The sequence below is a fragment of the Rana temporaria genome, chromosome 2 (genome assembly GCF_905171775.1).
Source record: "Rana temporaria chromosome 2, aRanTem1.1, whole genome shotgun sequence".
Classification (NCBI taxonomy): Eukaryota; Metazoa; Chordata; class Amphibia; order Anura; family Ranidae; genus Rana; species Rana temporaria.
The window spans coordinates 211,298,729-211,321,842 of record NC_053490.1 but is presented as its reverse complement, the minus strand read 5'-3'; the positions used below and the strand labels follow the sequence as shown (position 1 = coordinate 211,321,842).

At 41.6% G+C, this 23,114-nt stretch overlaps 1 long non-coding RNA gene across 1 annotated transcript; it reads left to right on the top strand.

The window, feature by feature from the left end:
• The first annotated feature begins 2,541 nt into the window (after window positions 1-2,541).
• Window positions 2,542-11,056, top strand: LOC120926445. The gene is made up of 3 exons (XR_005746948.1): window positions 2,542-2,823; window positions 3,641-3,847; window positions 10,963-11,056. It is a non-coding gene; the product is annotated as an uncharacterized LOC120926445 (long non-coding RNA).
• The last annotated feature ends 12,058 nt before the right edge of the window (window positions 11,057-23,114 follow it).

The following is a 23,114-nucleotide window of genomic DNA, read 5'->3' as shown; positions in this document are numbered from 1 at the left end:
TTTTTTATTGATGTTTTGATGAAGAATACAAGAAACTGAGTTATTTTGTTACTTGAAAAATATTGCACTTTATACCCATTACGGTATGTCCCATGCACTACTGAGCAAATATGCAAAGTTACATATTTATATGTTTTTATGTTTTACATGTTTTGTAAAAAAATCACTTGTTGCATTAAACAGGTTATGTGCAAGAATATGTTGTAACATTACTTTTTTTTTGTTTTATACTTTGTTGACAAATGTATTTCACATTTACGAGACAGCACAGAGGATAATGAGTAGGCAGCTGCACAATTTGATCTATATCTGTGGATTTAAGTTAATATATGCATTTATACAGTTAATTTTGATAGTTTTTATAATATTTTTCCCATTATGGGCGTGAGTGGGGTCTCAGGTCTAAGTTTTGCCTAAGGCCTCACAAAGTCTAGAGCCGCCTCTGGCTATAAGTCCCGGGTGCAGTGGGTTGCACACGCGGGTGAATTAATGGATTTCATATCATTATTATTAATGTATTATGTATTTAAAATTAGTCCGGTTGTAAAAAAAAAAAAAAATAGTCCGGTGTGGTTTTCATCAGCAATTCAGGTGCGAATTTGACACTTTAATCGCACCGGAATCTGACTGAAAAACACACAGGACACTTTTTTAAATCTCACCGCAACTGGCCCACATGTATGTGAAACGGCTCCATTGAAAGCCAGCCTGGTTTCAGCCCCATACTAAAATGTTATTTCTTATAGGTTTTATCCTCCCCACCTTACCACCGATGAGTCCGCGGACCATCAGGCCAGTTAGACGCCACCGACTGGCCAATGAAGACCGACAGAGGATCCTGGTCGGGCTTCAGATGATGGTTCACCATCATTCTTTCCGGAGTCAATAAGGTCCTTTAGTGCCTTCACTATGCACGTATCCAGCATATAAAAGGTAAGTCCCCCTCTGCAAGAAAAAAAAAAACCTTTAAAAATACATAATTTTCCATTTTTTTTATTTATTTTTATTTTTTTATTTACAAAACTATGAAAAGCAAAAAGTATATGGACTTTTGGTGAATTATGTTTTCCTAACATATTTTTTTCCCAGTGGAGGCCAAATATCTGGAAAAGCAAGTCTTCGTGGTGGCGGTCAGCAGGTGGGTATCATGCTGCATCGTAAAAAGATCAGTACTTGTAAGTATTATAATGTTCAATGAATTTTGGTGTATTTTATGCTGATCTGTTTTCCTTTCTTCCATTTAGGGACAGAGTAGCCCACGGACTGCACTAAATAAGAACATTATATGTATGCCCAACATTAGAAGAGTGGGTAGATGTGTGGCGAAAGCTATTAATGGTGGGTATAAACTGCCAGTTTAAAGCGGAATTCCGCCAAATTTTTTTTTTTTTTTAAAGTCTGCAGCTGCTGGCTTTTTATAATATGGACATTTACCTGTCCAGGGCACCCGCGATGTCAACACCCAAAGCCGATCTGTCCCTCAGCTCTTGGGTAAGTCTTGCAGCTTCACTTCCTGGTTCCCTACTGCGCGATCTGAATAGTCCCTGCTGTCTTTTGGGACCTGTGTGTATCCCAGAAGACCGTGAGCGCCGGATGTGGCGTAGATATGCGCGGATATCTATGCCCAGAAGTGGGAGCAAATACTATTAGACGGGTATGCCCCACCTCCTCCCCCCCCCCCCCCCCCCCCCCGAAAGGTGCCAAAGGGGGGAAGGATTCTGAAAAGCGGAAGTCTGCTTTAAACACCCTCCCAAATGTACGCCTTTTAGCCCTATACTAAAATGTTGTTTTTCTTATAGGTTTTATTCTCCCCATCTTGCCACCGATGAGTCCGCAGACCATGGGGCCAGTTAGACGCCAATGAAGACCGACAGAGGATCCTGGTCTGGCTTCAGAGGATGGTTCGCCATTATCCTTTCCGGAGACCACAAGGTCCTTCAGTGCCTTCACCACGCACGTATCTAGCATATTAAAAAAATACCCTTTAACCACTTGTCCACCAGACCTATTTTGGCACTTCTCTCCTTCATGTAAAAATCACAATTTTGTTTGCTAGAAAATTAATCAGAACCCCCAAACATTATATATATATATATATATATATATATATATATATATATATATATATATATATATATAATATATATATTTTTTTTAGCAGACACCCTAGGGAATAAAATGGCGGTCATTACAACTTTTCTCGCACGGTTTTTGCGCAATAATTTTTCAAATGCCTTTTTTGGGGGGGGGGGGGAAAAAACAGTTTCATGAATTAAAAAAATAACAAAACAGTAAAGTTAGCCCAATTTTTTTTTATAATGTGAAAGATGAAGTCACACCGAGTAAATAGATACCTAACATGTCCCCTCCCGCTGCCTATAAGAATGGTCAAGCGGCGGAACCGCTGCTTTGATCGTTCTTATCATGCACAGAATCGGCGGCTGAAGACGGCGATATCTGAATGATGCCTGTAGCTGCAGGCATCATTCAGATATCCCCGCACAAAGTGGAGGACGTCATATGACGTCCTCCCATGGACAAGCGGTTAATAGCATCTTAACTTTAAACTGATGGCCTGTAGGGGCTTTTATAATGCTTTGATGACCTATTTCCTGTTTGCAGTCCATGCTGGTTGTTCCCTTCTGCTGACGTAATTTCTGGGATCCTTTTTCCATGCTGACCTAGACTGCTTCACCAGTGTTTCCAGAGCCTGGAGTGCATATCTGCTGGTCTCCCTTGATTTTTTTGCTGGAAGTTGTATATACTGGGACCCTCCTGATGCTGGATCACCCATATGATATGCCCTTTCTTATCTTCGATCCTGTTAGTGTTTTTAATCCTTTTTGGGGATATTAAAAGTTTTTAAATTCTGCACTTAGAGGCGCCTTTTTCTTTTATCTGTTTTCTATTCGGCCCCGTACACACAAGAGGATATCCGCTGGAAACAGTCCGCCGGACCGTTTCCAGCGGATAAATCCTCTGGCGGATTTGGATCTGATGGCTGTACACACCATCAGATCGAAATCCGCGCGGAATACATCCACGGTGACGTGTCGCGCCGTCGCCGCGACAATGCGCGACGCTGGAAGGTAAATACTTCCACGCATGCGTCGAATCATTACGACGCATGCGAGGGAGGGGAGCGGACGGACTGATCCGGTGAGTCTGTACAGACGACCGGATCAGTCCGCTGGACTGGATTCCAGCGGATAGATTTCATAGCATGCTAGGAAATTTTTATCCGCTGGGAATCCGTCAGCTGGATTTTTATCCGCCGGGCAATGTCCGCTCAGACGTACACACGACCGGATCTATCTGCTGGAACTGATCCGCGGATAAATCCCAGCGGATAGATCCGGTCGTCTGTACGAGGCCTTAGAGATTGCTTTCCTCTTTGAGTGCGGCCTGAAGTGTTTGAAGATCACATCCTCTCAATACCCTTATCCAATGCAGACATTTGCTAGGTCTTGACATTTCAGAGCGCCCTTGTTACATGTTTATATGCTTTTATAATGCTGCTCATTGAAAATGTAGGGTACTGAAGTTTGTTTTTGTTTTTGCAATTCTAATGCTTGACTTGTTGGGTATTATATTGTGTACCAATACTACAATTGCATATTTTTTTTTTCCCCATTTCAAGCCTGCTTCACGTGAAGGCATTAAACCAAATAACCCGGAGTTTTCAAAAACATTTCCACCTGAGAGGAAATAGATCTATAGGCTGAAGATGTACGCACAGATGGACAGAGCATGCGATGCCTTCATCCTCAAATCGGGAGGACCAAGATTTTTTGATCGAAGGCAAGAGGAAACTCCGAATTGCAAATGAGTTCAGCTACGTGCCCAGGTAAAAACAGGACTAATATTTTATTTACTGACACACACTGGTCAACATACAATGACTGGCATTCACTGACCTACACTATCAGAGGAAGTCCAGATGTACATAAACTGACTGGTCCATGCTTTAGATCAGGGATCCTCAAACTACGGCCCTCCAGCTGTTGCGGAACTACAAATCCCATGAGGCATTGTAAAACACTTACATTTACAGGCATGATGGGAAGTGTAGTTCCTGAACAACTGGAGGGCCATAGTTTGAAGACCCATGCTTTAGATAGATGCACACAGACAGACAAACAAATTAGGAGAGAGTAGATCACACACACAGATTATAGGATGAGGCCTACTACAAACATACATCCAACATTAGAAAAATGATGACTAGCATCCAGTAGGGTAGCTTGGAGTGGTTTAGTGTAGGTCCTGCCCTAGAAGAGTCTACCTTGCCATGGTGGGCAGGCTTGGAATCTCTTAGTAAAAAGTGTGTCAGCGAATGTGCAAGAGGGTCACTAGATCTTCACTTATGGCCAATTGATTTTTCCAAAGGACTCTTGCTTTAATCAGAGTATATATCGTTGGAAAAGGGAAAAAATGTGTATAGGTCCATAATTATATTTTCATAAACACACAATACAAATTTGGTATATTTACATTTGAATTGCTTCCTCTTTTATTTAATTCTTTCATGACCGGGCGGTCATTACCACTTGCACAGGCCACATTTTCAAGGCTGGAAGGGGCTCTATGGCTACTCCTTCCACTTCTGGTGTGTGTAGGGATGTGTAATAGGTGTTTATGTATTAACACGTGTCCTAACCATGTATATATGTATGTACTGACAAGCCCCTTATGTGACAGTAGTGACAAGGTCCTCGCAGTGGAGACATCAGGGGTCTTCTAGCTTCACCCCAAGAACAGGATATACAATTAAATCCTGTAATGAAACATTTCTCTTAACTAGGAAAAGATATCAAGTGCTCAGGGAATTTTATATTCATTTTAAATTTTTATATTCCTACACACTCCTCACAAAATATATAGGGAATTCTTTCCTGTAATCCAGGGCTAGAGGATCTGCTCTATTCAGATCTGCCCTCACAATCTTTACTTTAGAATTAAGCCTTTCTCTAGTCTCCAATATAATTGTAAAATTCTCAATTTTAAAATCCCTTGCTTCTTAAAGTGACTATAAAGCTTTACAATTTTTTCATTAAAATAATAAACATGTTATACTCATCTGCTCTGTGTAAGGGTTTTTCACAGAGCAGCCCTGATCCTCCTTTTCTCAGGTCCCCTGTCTGCACTCCTTGCTCCTCCCATTGCCTACTATGGGGCACTTGTGTGTGCTCGATCCAGAGCCTCACTGTCTTTGTCAATTGTGTAAAATACTTCTGCACTCGGTGACTATTAAATGACACAGTGAAAAGAATTGTGACTCTCAGAGAAAGCAACACTCTAAAATGTGTTTAAATACATCAACACCCAAAGAAATGTCACTATAGCTGGTTTGGTGCGCTGTCTCTTTTAAATTGTTACATCGATATGAAAAACTTAATTGACAGTGGGACTAGGCCCTGCCCCCGGGCTATGCTCAAAGCTTTTGACTGACAGCAGCTGGAGCCAATAGCTCCCAATGCTCTAAGCCAAGCCTGTGGGAGAGGGGAGAAGAGCTGCTGCAGATGTGCATAGCACTGGATCAAAATTGGCCTCAGGTGAGTATTAAGGGGGGCACTATTAAAAGGTTTTGGGGTTCTGAACTAAGCTTTTCTTTTAAAATGGTTCTAAAGTCTTAAAGTAATTGTGAAGGGTTTTTTTTTTTTTTTCAATTTTATTTAATAACAAACATCTCTCTACTTACCTGCTCTGTGCAATTGAAATGCACAAAGCGCTGGTGAGCCTCCTCTTTTTGGGTCCCTATCGGCGCTCCTGGCCCCTCCTCTCTATCCGGTGCCCCCATGGGAAGCCGCTTGCTCGCACCTGAGCCCCGCTGCTGCGTCCATTGACACAGACAGCGGGACGTGACCCTGCCCCCCGCTCCCTCGTCACTGGTATGGATTGACGGCACTGGAAGCCAAGGGCACAGCAAAGCCAGCGAGACCTGGAATTGACGGGAGAGAAGAGCAGCAGGCATGCACGGCACTGGATCGAATGAGAGCTCAGCTAAGTAAAAAGAGGGGGGATGCTGAAACCTAATTTTATTTTTTATTTTTTTTTACCTTAAAGCGACACAAAAGGTTAAGGTTTAAAAAAACAAACATATCATACTTGCCTCCCACTGCAGTTTATTTTGCTCAGAGTTGCCCGATCATCCTCTTCTGGGGTCCCACGGCGGCTCTCTTGGCTCCTCCCCGCAAGAGATAACCCCCTCTGGGAGGCTGTCTCCCGAGGGGGTTACCTTGCAGCCGCGCTCCCGTGTGATACACTCAGCGGCCATAGCCACCAAGTGTATGACTCTGTCCTGCCCCCCAGCGCGCTGCATCATTGATTTGATTGACAGCAGCGGGAGCCAAAGCCAAAACGAATATCCTCCTGACCTTTTATTAGCTTTGTTGCCCTTCTTTGTACTCTCCATTTCCAGTCCATCCTTCCTGAGGACTGGTGCCCAGAACTGGACAGCATACTCTAGGTGCGGCCGGATCAGAGTTTTGTAGAGCGGAAGAATTATCGTTTTATCTCTGGAGTTAATTCCCTTTTTTAATGCATGCCAATATTCTGTTTGCTTTTGTTAGCAGCACCTTTGCATTCCATGCCATTGCTGAGCCTGTCATCTACTAGGACCCCCAGGTCCTTTTCCACCCTAGATTCCCGCAGAGGTTCTGCTCCCAGTGTATAGATTGCATTCCTATTTTTGCCACCCAAATGCATTATTTTACATGTTTTCCTCATTGAACCTCATTTGCCACGTAGTTGCCCACTCCATTAATTTGTTCAGATCTTTTTGCAAGGATTCCACATTTTAAGGAGAAGTTATTGCCCTGCTTAGCTTGGTATCATCCACAAATACAGAGATTACACTGCTTACCCCATCCTTCAGGTTGTTTATGAACAAATTAACAATTAGAGTACTCCCTATTTATCACCACCCTCTGAACTTGCCCTTGAGAGCCAGTTTTCAATCCATGTACTCCCCCTATGGTCCATGCCAACGGACCTTATTTTGTGCAGTAAACGTTTATGGGAAACTGTGTCAAATGCTTTTGAAAAATCCAGATACACCACGTCTACAGGCCTTCCTTTATCTAGATGGCAACTCACGACCTCATCGAAGGTTAATAGATTGGTTTGGCAAGAACAATTCCTTGTGAATTCATGATGATTACTGCTAATGATACCGTTCTCATTACTAAAATCTTGTATATAGTCCCTTATCATGCCCTCCAAGAGCTTACATACTATTGATGTTAGGCTAACTGGTCTGTAATTCCCAGGGATGTATTTTGGGCCATTTTTAAATATTGGTGCTACATTGGCATTTCTTTAATCAGCTGGTACCATTCCAGTTAGTAGACTGTACCTAATTTTTACTGACAGTGGTCTGGCAATTACTTGACTTCCCTAAGTACCCTCGGGTGCAAGCCATCTGGTCCTGGTGATTTATTAATGTTAAGTTTCCCAAGTCTAATTTTAATTCTGTCCTCTGTTAATCATTGAGGTGCTTCATGTCATGTGTCATGAGGATAGACACTGATAATGATTTGGTTTAAAAAAAAAAAAAAACAGTAGTGGTAAATTATAAACATAGTGGGGTGGGACCTGTGTCCCACCCCACTATGTATAATGTATGTATATGTGTGTTACTCCCCTCCCGCGGGTGGGGGGGCGTGATCACTGTATAAGTGTCACTGCTGACGTTGATTAGCCAGTTAGCAATTTAGGTTCACCGTCAGGTTTTTATCGCGTCAGGTACCCTCATATATTACCTGAAGGTTTTAACCCCCTGATTGCCCCCTAGTTAATACTTTCACCCCCTGACACCAGTGATCACCTTATAAGTGTTACGGGTGATGCTTGTTGGTTTGTTTGTTTTTTTTGTTACCCAATAAAGGTAACCCAGCGGGTAAAATCAGTTAGGTTTTAGGGTCAGTTAGGGTCTATGTCGCCCCTGGCAGCGTCAGATTAGTGCCAGTAGCGCTAACACCCACGCACACAGCATACACCTCCCTTAGTGGTATAGTATCTGAACTGATCATTTCTATACTAAAGTCCCCAGCAGTTCAGGGTTCCCAAAAATGCAGTGTTAGCGGGATCAGCCTAGATACCAGCTAGCACCTGCGTTTTGAAAAGGAGAAATCGAGAGCAGATGGAGAGAATTAAAAAAGTCCTCAGACGTAAGTAATTTTCATGTGTAATCTGAGTATTTATTTATTATTTTGCGGCATTTGTGGTATTTATTTCAGGTTGTGTGTGTGTGTGTGTGTGTGTGTGTGTGTGTGTGTGTGTGTATATATATATATATATATATATATATATATATATATATATATATATATATAGTTCAAAAATAGATGTTTCAAGGTTCATGTTTGTGGGCATAATATTTGGTTGGTCATTCCATTTAAGTTCTTTTTATGTGACAACAATTTTTTATTGAATGTACAGTTGTATTCAAAATTATTCAACCCCCACTGAAATTGATTGTTTTGCCCAGTTTGACACTGATTTTGATCATCCTGCTTATAATTAAATCAAAGAGGCACGTGTAGGTCAGACAAATATAACATAACATTTATAATGAAATAACCACAAATGTCTTTTCTGTGCTCACATCATTATCAGTTTTATTCAACCCCCAATTGACATTCAATCTTAGTACTTAGTACAACATCCTTTTACAGTTATAACCGCTTTTAAACTTGAAGCATAGCTTGACACAAGTGTCTTGCAGCGATCTACGGGTATCTTCGCCAATTCGTCATGGGCAAAAGCCTCCAGTTCAGTCACATTCTTAGGCTTGCGCACTGCAACTGCTTTCTTTAAGTCCCACCAGAGGTTCTCAATCGGATTTAAGTCTGGTGACTGCGATGGCCACTCCAAAATATTCCAGCCTTTAATCTGCAACCATGCTCTAGTGGACTTGGAGGTATGCTTGGGATCATTGTCCTGTTGAAAGGTCCAACGTCTCCCAAGCCTCAGGTTTGTGACGGACTGCATCACATTGTTATCCACTATCTCCTGTTACTGAAGAGAATTCATGGTACCTTGCACACGCTGAAGCTTCTCTGTACCTGCAGTAGCAAAACAGCCCCAAAGCATGATTGACCCCCCCGCCATGCTTCACAGTAGGCAAGGTGTTCTTTTCATCATAGGCCTTGTTCTTCCTCCTCCAAACATAGCATTGATCCATGGGCCCAAACACTTCTAATTTTGTTTCATCAGTCCAGAGAACACAATCCCAAAACTTCTGTGGTTTGTGAATGAATGAATGACTTATATAGCGCAACGCATGCGAACTGAATCGCCTCTGGGCGCTTTTTCCAGCCAGTATCTGCTTGGTTGGTGCGGTCATTTTTACCCTGTAGGATCATGACACGCTAGGGACACACAGTCATACACACATATATACTGGGCCAATTTGGACGAGATCCAATTTACCTACCAGCATGTCTTGTCCACATGATTTTTGCATACTGCAGTTGAATCTTCTTATTCTTTGGAGACAGCAAGGGGGTGCGCCTGGGAGTTCTGGCATGGAGGCCTTCATTATGCAGTGCGAGCCGTATTGTCTTGGCAGAAACTTCAGTACCCACATCTGACAAATCTTTTCTCAGTTCCTCAGCAGTCACATGGGGACTTTTCTCCACTCTACGCTTCAGGTAGCGCACAGCAGTCGAAGTCCGCATCTTCTTTCTGCCACGACCAGGTAGCGTTTCAACAGTGCCCTTTGCCTCTAATTTGCGAATGATGCTTCCTATGGTGTCTCTTGGTATGTTTAACATCTTTGCAATCTTCTTATAGCTATTGCCCTTCCTGTGAAGAGTAATCACCTCTTCCCGGACCATTCCCTTGACTTCACCATGTTTGTAACCACACTAGTAAATGTCTATAAGGAGTCGAGTATCAAAGTCATTTGAAAGCTGCCTGATTGGTGCTTATTAGGCTTTATTGCAGCTCCCTGACATCCACAGGTGTTTTTAAGACCTGATTGAAAACACTTCAATGAACCTCTGTTCTTCAGAGTAGTAGTCTTTAAGGGGTTGAATAATTGTGTAAATGAAGAATTCACAAAATAAACATTTACTACTGTATTACAAAACCAATTGATGTCATTTTAGTTGCATATGGTTCTTTAAGAAGTCCTTGTAGGATTTCATTCTGAATACAATTACAAATGTACACTAAATTCACTTAAACCCTTTACAGCATTGGGGGGTTGAATAATTTTCAACACAACTGTAGATGTGTTATTAACTAGATTTAAATAATCCAACTCACGTCAATATACAGTATAAGGAGAGTATGCTGAGCGCAGAAGTTGATTACACATATGGACTCGGTAGCACAATGGTTGGCATGGCCGATCCGACCTATAGTCTCACTATGCGAGCCGCTTGGGGCCCCTCAAAGCTGTGAAGGGCCCCCCAAATAACTAGAGGCCCAAACTGGTAAGAAGTCATTTTCGCACCCTCACCCCGCTTCTCAACTCGCTGGCTGCATGGGAGAAGAGGCAATAAGTCAGCAACCATTCCTTCGCAATTTAATGTAAGATGTCATTTCCTAAAGCAGAACACCCCCTCCCCCCACTTCTCAACTTTCTTTAATGTGATATGTCACTGTCGTCAGCGGCCCCTGCTTCTCTTTTTTCATGTGTTATGTCATTTTGCTTCTGGCCCCAGGGAGGTAATGATTGGCACTGAGTGTTGGCCACAAGAACAAACCAGTTAGGGTGTCACACAGAGGTGATCCAGTGTATACTTGTTGTTTTTCCATGTAGGAAACTTGGCCAAAGATAGAGAAATGCAGCAGCTTTGGTAATGGATAAAATCCTGTGTTAAGCTTAGAAGGATTGCAAAAACAGACAATTGTACCACACTTTTTAAAAAGAATGATTGATATTCCTCTTTTAGGCCTCTAATCTTTTTGATTTATGTATCTTTTTTTTTTTTTTTTACAATCTCATAGTGCACAATGAAGCTGCTGAAGTGGACACGCCACAGCCAACACCCAGACAAGACCCACCCTCGACGGTTGTGCAGGAATTGCAGAATCCAACCACATCAGGTCAGTGTCCTACAGCACAGCTGCAGGTAATACATGTAGGCCTACATAATTTGAATACATGTTTTTTTCCCAAATTTCAGGAGGTGTTGGGTAGTGTTGAGCAGAATACGCCATAGTCGAATATTCGAGATATATTCGCTAAATTCGAATATTCGTGATATATTTTATCGAAATGAAATGATTGCGAATTTTCGCTATTGCGAATGCGAAAATAATTGCGAATTTACGACAACTGCGGTAGAAGCACTCTGGCTCAGAATATTCTTGATATTTTTTCGAAATTTCGCAAAATGCGAATGCGATATTTATTGCGCAATTTCGACAAATGCTGTAGGAGCACTCTGGCTCAGAATATTCATGATATTTTATCGAAATTTCGCAGAATGCGATATTTATTGCGCAATTTCGACAAATGCTGTAGGAGCATTCTGGCTCAGAATATTCGTGATATTTTATCGAAATTTCGCAATATTGCGAATGCGATAATTATTGCGGATTTTCCCCAAATGCTGTAGGAGCGCTCTGATTGGCTCATTCTGAAATCGAATATTCGAGATATTTTAGCGCAATTTCACAAAATGCGAAATTGTTTGCAGATATTTCGAAAACTGCTGTAGGAGCACTCTGAAATCGAATATTTGTGATATTTTAGCGAAAAAAATATTGCGATACATTGCGAATTTTCGAATGCGCAATCGCGCGAACAACACGCGACCATTTCCTGGACCCTTGCCAGTTTCCTACTTTATGATCGCATCGCAATATCAGAATGGTTGGAAGCAATTTCACACTCGCTGAGGAAAAGATGCTGATTAGTGTAAGTATTTTGACCACTGTTATTTCATTATCTTTAACTGCATTTTAGTCTAGTTTAAAAGTTAGTATATAAGATCAGATATTAGTATTTCCCAAACAATGTGTCTCCTGTTGTTACAAAACTACAACTCCCAGCATGTCTGGACAGCTGCAGACACCCTGGTTGGTAAATGTGTATTTAGGCACTTTCCTTGTTATTTAGCATAATGAATTTAACATTTTTTTGGACATAGGACGTATGCGAACGTCCTGACTTCAGGGTCCTCAAGGCCCAAGGACGTTCGAATACATATTGCCCTTTAGATGTTGCAGAACTACAACTTCCAGCATGCCTGGGAATGCTGGCACTTCTAGTATTGTAAGTTCTGCAGGCCCACATTTTTCAGACCTTTATGCACGGGTCTCTAAACTGTGGCACCCTAGATGCAGCAAAAGTAAAATTCTTAGCATGCACTGACAGACCGTGGCTGATGGGAGTAGTAGTTTTGCAACAGCTGGAGGTGTACTGGTCTTGAAACCCTGAGTTAGGTAACAAACTCGTAGTGTTTTGCAACCATTCTGCCTCCAGCTGTTTTTTTTCTGTTGAAAAGCCTGTGGCGTGCAAAACACAACCCAAAAACTCCACCCGGTGCAGGGAAAAATGTGCACACACATAAAGAGTGACATCACAAAAAACTGCGACGGGTGCATACGTCAGTGGTCCTCCGAAAAGGACCCGTCTCTGATCCCCCGGGGCGTTAGTCTCCTGACAGGGAAAAGAGTTACTGTGGTCCATACAGCCAAAGCCATATGGACCCATCTTGGTCCAAGCAGCCGAAGCCACAAGGACCCAACATCCTCGGAGGGACTGCCGAAATAGAACCCTCCTCAGTGAGGCTCCCCCGAAGGGAGACCCCATGAGAGCCGGTGAACCTAACCAGAAGGCCGAGTCCACCAACTCCCAAGACTTTCAGAGACCGGCCCGAGGACCAGCACCCTACTCGCCACACATAAAGTGCAAGCACCAAAACAAAAAGAGTGACAAACAAAACAGAACACGGGGAAAAATAATAAAAGAAAGTGGGGAAAAGGAAGATGGGAGAGTGAGGAAAGTGACCAATGTGAAATAATTCTGCCTCCAGCTGTTGCAAAACTACAACTCCCTGCATGCAACTGGCTGCAATTACCCCCCCCCCTCTCCCCCAATGTGAATGTACAGGGTACATTCACATGGGCTGTGGCTTACAGTGTGCTTCTAGCTGAAGCAAATTTGGCGCTGCAGCTCAAACCCTCAGCGGGAAACTACTGTGAACCCCATGCCCCTCTGACTGTACCTTAAAAACACTACACCACACTAAATATAAATTAAAAAACAAAACATATACACATAGCCACCCTCACCTCCACATTAAAAGAAAACATCTTGTACGGCACTGTTTCCTAAACGGAGCCTACAGCTGTTGCAAAACAACTCCCCGTTATTACCGGACAGCCATTAACTGTCCAGGCATGCTGGGAGTTAAAGTATAATTGTTGTACAGCTGGTGACGGTGAGCTACATGGTGTTTCAGAGCATGCTGGTAGTTGTAGTTGTTAAATAACATCAACTCCATTATTCAAAATTAATTCATCGAAAAGTCAAAAGAAACAAACATATTATTGTTCCTATATAAAGTAAAGATAGGGATGAAAAAAAATAATCTATAAATAATTATAGCGGTCAGATGAATAGCAACGCATATCTCCCCTATACGTGTATCCTGTTTTGTTAATCATATATACATAATTATGCAAATGATAATGGCTGCTATATTTATGCAAAAAAGGTGGTGACCGAAATGGCAGGATATAAAATGTGTCATGTTACCCCTGTCATTGATTAATAAGGCGAGAATGCTTCCAATTGTTGAATACCATACATTTACGTCATATATCCATAATGCTTTAAACAAAAGTATTACAATATACTTTTTTCTTCATCTTGCAGAAGTTCCTGGAAACAGGGTATGATGAGCTGAAGAGGCAGCGAGAAAAACAGGCTGTTGTCAGCTCCCTAATTGAGGGACTACGCGCCCAAAACGGCGAAGCACCAAGTCGCCTGGCGATCCTCAAAAAATGGTCCGACCTGAAGAGGCGCCAGATGACCCGGGTCAGGCGTATCCGTGAGAAATATCATCCAGGTAAGTTATTGGTGACAGTTATGTTTTTTTTTTTCCAAAGTGTATTTTGTGCGTGAACTCGAGGGAGAGGAGCCGGACTGCAGGAGTTGGGAGTAGGCAGGCCTCCCCCAGAGGCAATCTGCCACCTTTCTCCATGCCCCGGGTGGCAATGGCGGGTGTGAGGGGGTCCTCCCACACAGACCGTCCTACCTGCTCCGCTTCGAAGCCCAACGGGGCAGAGGGACTCCCTATAAGGGAGTGAGAGGATTTGCCCGCTCAACCAGCCCCGTTAGTCCTTCACCTCTCTTTTTAGAGACCGCGTGGTCAGAGTGCCTGCATGTTAACCCAATATCGAGTACGTGTGTAAGTGTGGTGGTTTTTGTGGGAGGGGGGTGGGCGTACTAAGCGCAGGCTTACCTCGCATAGCACACCCACCGGGGGCCGGGCTGAGACCACCAAACTCAATTCACATGTAGCCGAGAGCGGGATCCGAACCCCTAGCTGCAGAGGTGAATGGCTTGTCGGCGCAGTGGCAATCGTGTTGAGCCACCGCAGCTCCTTTGGTGACAGTTATGTAAGGTCATATGTAATTAATGTAAGGTCAGATGTTGTTAACCAAGACGCCATGTTGTTGTAACATATATCACCACCAGCCAAGATATTCATAGTACTGTTGAAAAAAGAAATGGGACAGCAGACAGGAACACAGAAGTTATGTGGGAACATACTTTTCCCATTGCTTTGCATGGGACTTTAAACAAAAACCCCGACCCTCACCAATGGGGGTAGTTAAGGGATAAATTAACGATCCTATACTTTAAGTGGACGTATAGGTAACATGTGACCAAGTGTTATCGAAATATCTACAGCTGTTATGAAGTAACATGTATTTCCCATAGAGTTGAATGGGACTTTAAAGAAAAACCCTGACCAAGGCAAATGAGGGTGGGTAAGGGTTAAACCACCTATCCTATGTTTGTGGCTGACATATAAGTAACCTGTGTGCCAAGTTTCATGTAAATATCTTTAGCCGTTTGGACGTGATGGTGGAACATACATGCACACACACGTTGAGTTATATATATATAGATTCCCACTAAATTCCTGTGTTAGGCGTGGGGTTGTTATAGTAATCCCGTGTACTCCATCAAGCCCTTTTTTTAACATGAGATCGTCTGAACAAAACAAAGGAGACAAAAACAGCTCATTTTACCATGGTGGCAGCCCAGCTCACGCTCAGTCCCCTGTAGTGCCCACAAGACCCTTTAATATAACATTGTCCCATTGGTTAACTGTCTATATAAATTAAGCAGAGTACACAGAATTTGCATACGTCATTAGAAAACATTTTTATAATATATGAACATTGTGTTATTATAGGAGCTCCGCTACCAACTGTGCGCGCCAAGCGCAGAAGGCGCCAGGCCGAGGAGGATGCGGCAGAGGAGGAGAGGGATGAGGAGGAGCAGCCAGGGCCCTCCAACTCGCCACCCAGAGCTCCTGTTGAGGAGCATCCCCCCTCCAAGAAACTACTGGTGAGGAAGAGGATATCATGGGTCATGGAGAGGTCGAGGTCCAAGAAGAGCCCGTTGCGATGAGCCTCGCTCAGGAAGGTAAATATGTGCACAATGATTAATAACATTTCAACAATAAAATGTAGATATAAAAATGGACAACATATAAAGCGCACCCGTCAGATTGCAGAACCATAATATGTTATTTATGATAGAAGTATACAGGTAGTGCAGAATTATTAGGCAAGTTGTATTTTTGAGGATTCATTTTATTATTGAACAACAACCATGTTCTCAATGAACCCCAAACACTCATTAAAGGAACACTAAAGGTACAATTATTATTTTTTTTTAATAACATACATGTTTTACTTACCTCCGCTGTGCAGATCGTTTTGCACAGAGTGACCCGGATCCGTGTCTTCTGGGGTCCCTCGGCGGCTGTCTCGGCTCCTCCTCGCAAAAGCTTTCCACGTTCATGCGAGCTCCCTCGCATGGTGGAAAGCTTTTGCGAGCGCGCTCCCGTGATACAGCAGCAGCCATAGCCGCCGACTGTATCACTCGGCCCCGGCGCGCCGCGTCATCCGCTGTGATTGACAGCAGCGCCAGCCAATGGCTGCGCTGCTATCAATCCGCCCAGCCTAGCCAATCAACGGCCAGGCTGGGAACCGAGCAGGATGACAAGCACGCGCCCGGGCCTTTCGAACGGTGAGGTAAGTAAAACGGGGGCTCGGGGGGGGGGGGGGGCGGTGCTGTCAGATGTTTTTTTACCTTAATGCATACGATGCATTAAGGTAAAAAAACTTTTACCTTTACAACTCCTTTAATATCAAAGCTGAATATTTTTGGAAGTAGTTTTTAGTTTGTTTTTAGTGTTAGCTATTTTAGGGGGATATCTGTGTGTGCAGGTGACTACTATTACTGTGCAGAATTATTAGGCAAATTATTAACAAAAAAATAAATATATACCCATTTCAATTATTTATTTTTAACAGTGAAACCAATATAACATCTCAACATTCACAAATATACATTTCTGACATTCAAAAACAAATCGGTGACCAATATAGCCACCTTTCTTTGCAAGGACACTCAAAAGCCTGACATCCATGGATTGTGTCAGTGTTTTGATCTGTTCACCATCAACATTGCGTGCAGCAGCAACCGCAGCCTCACAGACACTGTTCAGAGAGGTGTACTGTTTTCCCTCCTTGTAAATCTCACATTTGATGATGGACCACAGGTTCTCAATGGGGTTCAGATCAGGTGAACAAGGAGGCCATGTCATTAGTTTTTTTTCTTTAATACCCTTTGTGATGGACTTTTTACCTATATGCTTCAGTTTAATCCTCCCTGCTTGTTTAAGGCTGTTAATTGTATTTACTCTTCTGCAGCTAGCCCTGTTTCAAATGTTAATTGTTCTAGCCCTGTGTTTACTGGTTACTGTGATTAGATAAGTGGCTCATGTTAATTATGCTGATTGCTTCCTTGTGATAATTATCTCTCTATATGCGGTGCCGAACCGGCTAGATACTGAGTAGTTCAAAGAAATATCTTTATTTCAAAAGGAGCTGTATTGAAGACCCCCCACTGTGTAAGGGGGGGCGGAGATTTGTCATTGTAACAGTTGTAACCACATATAAGCTCTGGTTTCTTACGATTAAAACTCTGTGTTGTTCAAGCAGTAAGCTGGTCTCATGTGTGGCTTTCTGGGCGATTCCAGGGATATCCCTCCTCGTGGAATATTGGGGTGATTTTCGTTATGGGAAGAAGGGAACGTTGACGGGGATATCATACCGATACCGTCACACCCTTTCTTGCCAGCCACGCTGTGGAGTACTTTGACACGTGTGATGGAGCATTGTCCTGCATGAAAATCATGTTTTTCTTGAAGGATGCAGACTTCTTCCTATACCACTGCTTGAAGAAGGTCTCTTCCATAATCTGGCAGTAGGACTGGGAGTTGAGCTTGACTCCATCCTCAATCCGAAAAGGCCCCACAAGCTCATCTTTGATGATACCAGCCCAAACCAGTACTCCACCACCACCTTGCTGGCGTCTGAGTCGGACTGGAGCTCTCTGCCCTTTACCAATCCAGCCACGGGCTCTTCCATCTGGCCCATCAAGACTCACTCTCATTTCAGCAGTCCATAAAACCTTAGAAAAATCTTTCTTGAGATATTTATTGGCACAGTCTTGACGTTGCAGCTTGTGTGTCTTGTTCAGTGGTCGTCGTCTTTCAGCCTTTCTTACCTTTGCCATGTCTCTGGGTATTGCACACCTTGTGCTTTTGGGCACCCCAGTGATGTTGCAGCTCTGAAATATGGCCAATCTGGTGGCATCTTGGCAGCTGCACGCTTAACTTTTCTCAGTTCATGGGCAGTTATTTTGCGCCTTTGTTTTTCCACACGCTTCTTTTGTTCGATGATCACGCTTCAAAAGCTTTGCAATTTTAAGAGTGCTGCATCCCTCTGCTAGATATCTCTCTATTTTGGACTTTTCAGAGTCTGTCAAGTCCTTCTTTTGGCCCATTTTGCCAAAGGAAAGGAAATTGACTAATAATTATGCACACCTGATATAGAGTGTTGATGTCATTAGACCACACACCTTCTCATTACAGAGATGTACATTACCTAATATGCCTAATCGCTAGTAGGCTTTCGAGCCTATACAGCTTGGAGTAAGACAACATGCATAAAGAGGATGATGTGGTCCAAATACTCATTTGCCTAATAATTCTGCACTCCCGGGATGTGTTAGACACATAACAAGTGTATACACATGATAATGATTGATTAATAAGCAAAAAAAATATTTTATTTATTTGGTAACGTTCTTTGAAATCCAAATGTTTTTTTATTATATCCTAACAGTATCAAGAAAGATGATGAGGCAGAACGCGCTCATAAAGAAAACCCACCAGAGGATCCTGGGAAATCAACGCCAAATCCGCTACCTGACTCAACAAAATGCGCTGCTAGAGCAGCAGCAATCAAAAAATATTGCTGAGATGGAACGGCTTCATAAGCTCAATCAGAGTTATATCTGAATTTATTTTTTTATTAAAAAATCTTATTTTTTGGAAATGTTTCATTTCTTTTTGAGATAGATTTGTAGGTTTTTCAACACATCTAACTTCACATCAAACAAATCAACATCAACACATCTAACTTCATAATAAGCAAAAACATTTTATACTATTATTTTATTTAACAGAAACCTAGGACAAACTAAAGCACACGACACAGACATGACGAACACAAAATAAACTGTTGAAAAATGAACATAACAAAAGAAACTATATATATATATATATATATATGTATATATATATATATATATATATATATATATATATATATATACAGAGAGGGAGAGCAAGAAAGAGAGAGAGAATGCAGATTAGCTCTTGCAGACAGCCCAATGGTTGCAGTATAAAGGCCGCAAACCAGGGTTTAACATAAGGTTCATTGTTTTAGTTACACTTGCTGTTTAGATCCGGTCTGGTAGCTTGTAGCGGAGGCTGTTGGTGGATCCGCTGTGCCAGAGAGGTCATGAAGCTTTACTCAGCATGGAGGCAGCAGTAGTATTAAAATATAATGTAACTAGACAATGCATTTCCTGAGGAAAATGTGAGTGGGAATGCTGATTAGCTTAATTGCTGAGCCCCTTGCCAAAAACATTCACCATAACCACTACACTATCTTTAGGACACACAGCTTCTTTCTCTATCTGCAAAGTATAGAGTATGCTGACTTCATGGTCGCCACTCCCCCCCTCAAGAGGTTTCCCCCTCCCCCCCAGGTCAGTGAGGAGAAATATTGCACTGAGGTAAGGAAAGCTATTTATGGAAAGAAATAACATTACAAACGCTTTTAATTCACAGATCAAATACATGATTTAAGCCTCAAAACAAAGCTTAATAAATCCTCAACCGTACATGCGATCGATACAACGACTACACCGTTTGAAATACACGGCCCTTGTGAACGCATCGATATGAAATTTATGTTGATAAACTTAAAAATGTGGCCATGTCTGCGATTTAGAAAAGAGCGTCTTTGTGTGTTTTGCAGCAACATTTTTTAGATAATTTAACATGAGAGTCTATGAGACATAATTTCAGGCTGTTGTCCTTTAGAAGCTCCAAGAACTAAAACTAAAATACGTATCGCAGAACTGATCACATTGCCTGAAACCAGACAAGCATAGCTACGTTTTGATATATAAATTGTGTATGAAAAGTAGATCTTGTGGGCGTGAGAGCAATTTGTTTCCCCTTTTTTTAAAGATATTTTTAATTACAAAGATCTCCAATGTTAAGGTCACATGACACACTCTAAATCCCCTCCATAGGATTACATTATAACCGATTGCATTTTCGTAAACAATTCGCCAAACGTAAATTGCGTTTTCACCAAAAATTGTAAACGATAACGATCTGAAAAGTCATAGCCGGATAGCTAAATATTTTGTGACCGCTTTAAAGTTTGTTTAGTGTCTGTAAGTGAAAGTATGAAGTAGCTGAAACTTTTGGCAGGGCATGTGATTTCAAAGGGGAAAAGGATGTTCTCATTGACTTCAATGTTAAAAAAAAGGGTCTAAAAGCTTAAAATTTATAAAAGTGTAAATAGTCCAAAAAAACTTGAAGAAGTCCCATCATTAGCTGAACGAGACGAACATTTTTACAGTTGAATGGTCTCAATAGCTGAAAGTATGCCGAAGTTACGCAGAACCAAAAAACGTAAGGAATAATAAGAATTGCGATTTTTCGGCAAAATTCAATGAACGCTTCAGCTACTCGGCCCAGGGTCTCTAATCATACCAGCAATGCTTTTAGACGTCGATGGAGATATCTAGGATGTGATCTGTTCTAAAAAAAAAATTGTAAAAAATCGAATATTCGGAATTGCGAATATTCACCGCGAAATTCGAAATATAGCGCGATTTCTCGAATATGCTATATTCGAGTCGAATATTCGCAATGCGAATATTCGTGAGCAACACTAACCTACACTATCAGAGGAAGTCCAGATGTACATGAACTGACTGGTCCATGCTTTAGATAGATGCACACAGACAGACAAACAAATTAGGAGAGAGTAGATCACACACACAATAGGATGAGGCCTACTACAAACATACATCCAACATTAGAAAAATGATGACTAGCATCCAGTAGGGTAAAAGTAGGAAGATACTGCGCAGGTCAAAAAATAAAACAGTAGTGACACTATAAAAATGTGTAAAAATAAAAACAAAAAATAAATAAATAAAAGAAAATAAAAAAATGCTGCTGCAACTTATATGTAAGATACATACACAAATACAATATGGAAAAGAAAAAGCTGCGCTGCAAGTAAAGTCAACATAAATAATAAATTATGTATATGATACACAAAAAATCCCAGTGCAAAAAACTGAAAATAGATTTGTGCAAAAAGTCCATGTAAGATGTATCACAAAGGATTGAGAGGTTGTTAAAGAAGTTCTCCGAATGGGTGAAGCAAGGTATCCAGAAAAAAATCTTGTGAATCAGATGATATATCCACCACCACTTATGTATCAGCTGCTTACCAGAACAAAAATGAAATCAAACGTGTAAGACATGGATCTATAAGGGTCCTGGATAAACTGCCGCTCACTCTCCAATATCACCAATCCTTAATATCAGACCAGCTCTCTCCACAGAAGCGACCCAAAGGAGAAAGACACTCACATAGTGTGATAACGTTTTTAAAATTTTAATGAATAAAAGTATTACACTTACATGTAAACAGTGTAAAAAGTGCGATCAATAGTAATAGCCGGCCGGCTCTGCTGTCTGCTCGTCCTTCCGGGTAGACAGCGTGGATCGTGATGACGTCAGCACGTCGCTCCTCCCTACGCCGTTTCGTCACAAGAATGACTTCTTCCAGGGGATACGAGCGACGTGCTGACTCGCCACTCTTATAGCAATATACAACACCCGGGACCGCCCAGCTCTGAACCTTGGGAGATCGCGGGCATCGACCGCCATTTTTAAGTTGGGATCACTGCCAGTATTTGCTACTAGACCTAAAAAATTGCGGAGCATTTAAAAATTTATGATACTAATGAGTATCAACTTTGTAATACAAAAAAAGCGGCGTATTGACTCACCGTTTCTTTTAAAAAGAAAGAGCATCGTGACAGAAATCGCCTCCACTGCAATACAGGGCTGCGTATGTCTGTCACTGAGTAAATTTTAATACTAGACCAGTAAAGAAATTATTAGTATATAATATTAAAGGGCTTGAATTACCTAAATCAATATAATAAACCAAAAAATGAGTTACTCATAGATCCGCTGTGTGAACAGCTACGGATCTAAGAACGATAAATAAAGTGTAAATCTATCAACGGATAACCGCATTAGAGATTAATATGATAAGAATTCAAATGCTAGATATCCTAATAATGTGCAGAATTAATTGATAATCACATAGCATGAAAGCAGCCAAAAGTCCGCAATTTAAGCGGACAAAGCTGCATCAATGCCATAACAATATAAAAAAAAGACCTCATGAATGAATACGAAACATCCATAGGAAGAAAAAAAATGGTTATAGTGTAAATATTATGATCAAGAAAATCTTAATCTATATGATGACAAACTATGAAAGTGTCTCAAGCTAACCTCTCATAAATTAATTAGAAATTAATAAGTGCAAAAAATTATATAAAGATATATATATATGAAATATATATATCAAAGTGGTAACAAAGATAAAAATTGTAATATATTTAAAAGGGTAAGTCTATAAACGAAAGCCCATATGTACCAAGATTCAGAGATGGTTCACACAAATACATAAAGGTTAACCATTATCTATGAACGCGTTAACGTCAGTATCTATGTTTAGTCCATAAGGACTATATGTACGGACTCTGTATATCCAGGCCATCTCCATCCTAGAGAGTTCCCTAACCAGTGAACTGCCTCTCCAGTGGGGCTCAAACTTATCTATTCCAATAAAGAGTGTCCCCTCTGGGTTACGTGCATGGTGTTGGTCATAATGACTGGATACTGAATGTTGCGGGAATCCTGATCTAATGTTAGCGATATGCTCGCCAAGTCTGACATTCATTGGTCTTTTGGTCCTGCCAATGTATTGTAACCCGCAGGGGCATTCCAAAAGATACACCACGCCTGTAGTGCTACACGTAATGAATGGCTCGATTTTATGTTCATTCAGTGTACTTGTGGATTTAAAGCATATGGTTTTCTTAGATTTGATCTTATTTAATTTACACACTGTGCAATTCCTGCATTGGTGGTAGCCCTTTATGTTACGTTGAAAAAAGGACACTTTCTTCATGGGTGGATCCACCACATTAGGGGCTATCCTATCCCTCAATGAAGGTACACCCCTGAATATCACCTGAGGATTAATAGGCAAAAAGGAATTTAAGATTCTATCATTGGACAATATATGCCAGTGTTTTTTGATTAGCTTTTTGATGGCATAGTGCTGGTTTGAGTATGTCGTGATAAAAGGCACAATCGGTCCATCTCTGCTTGATTTAGGGCCTGACATAAGCAAAGTGTTCCTTTCAATTGCGG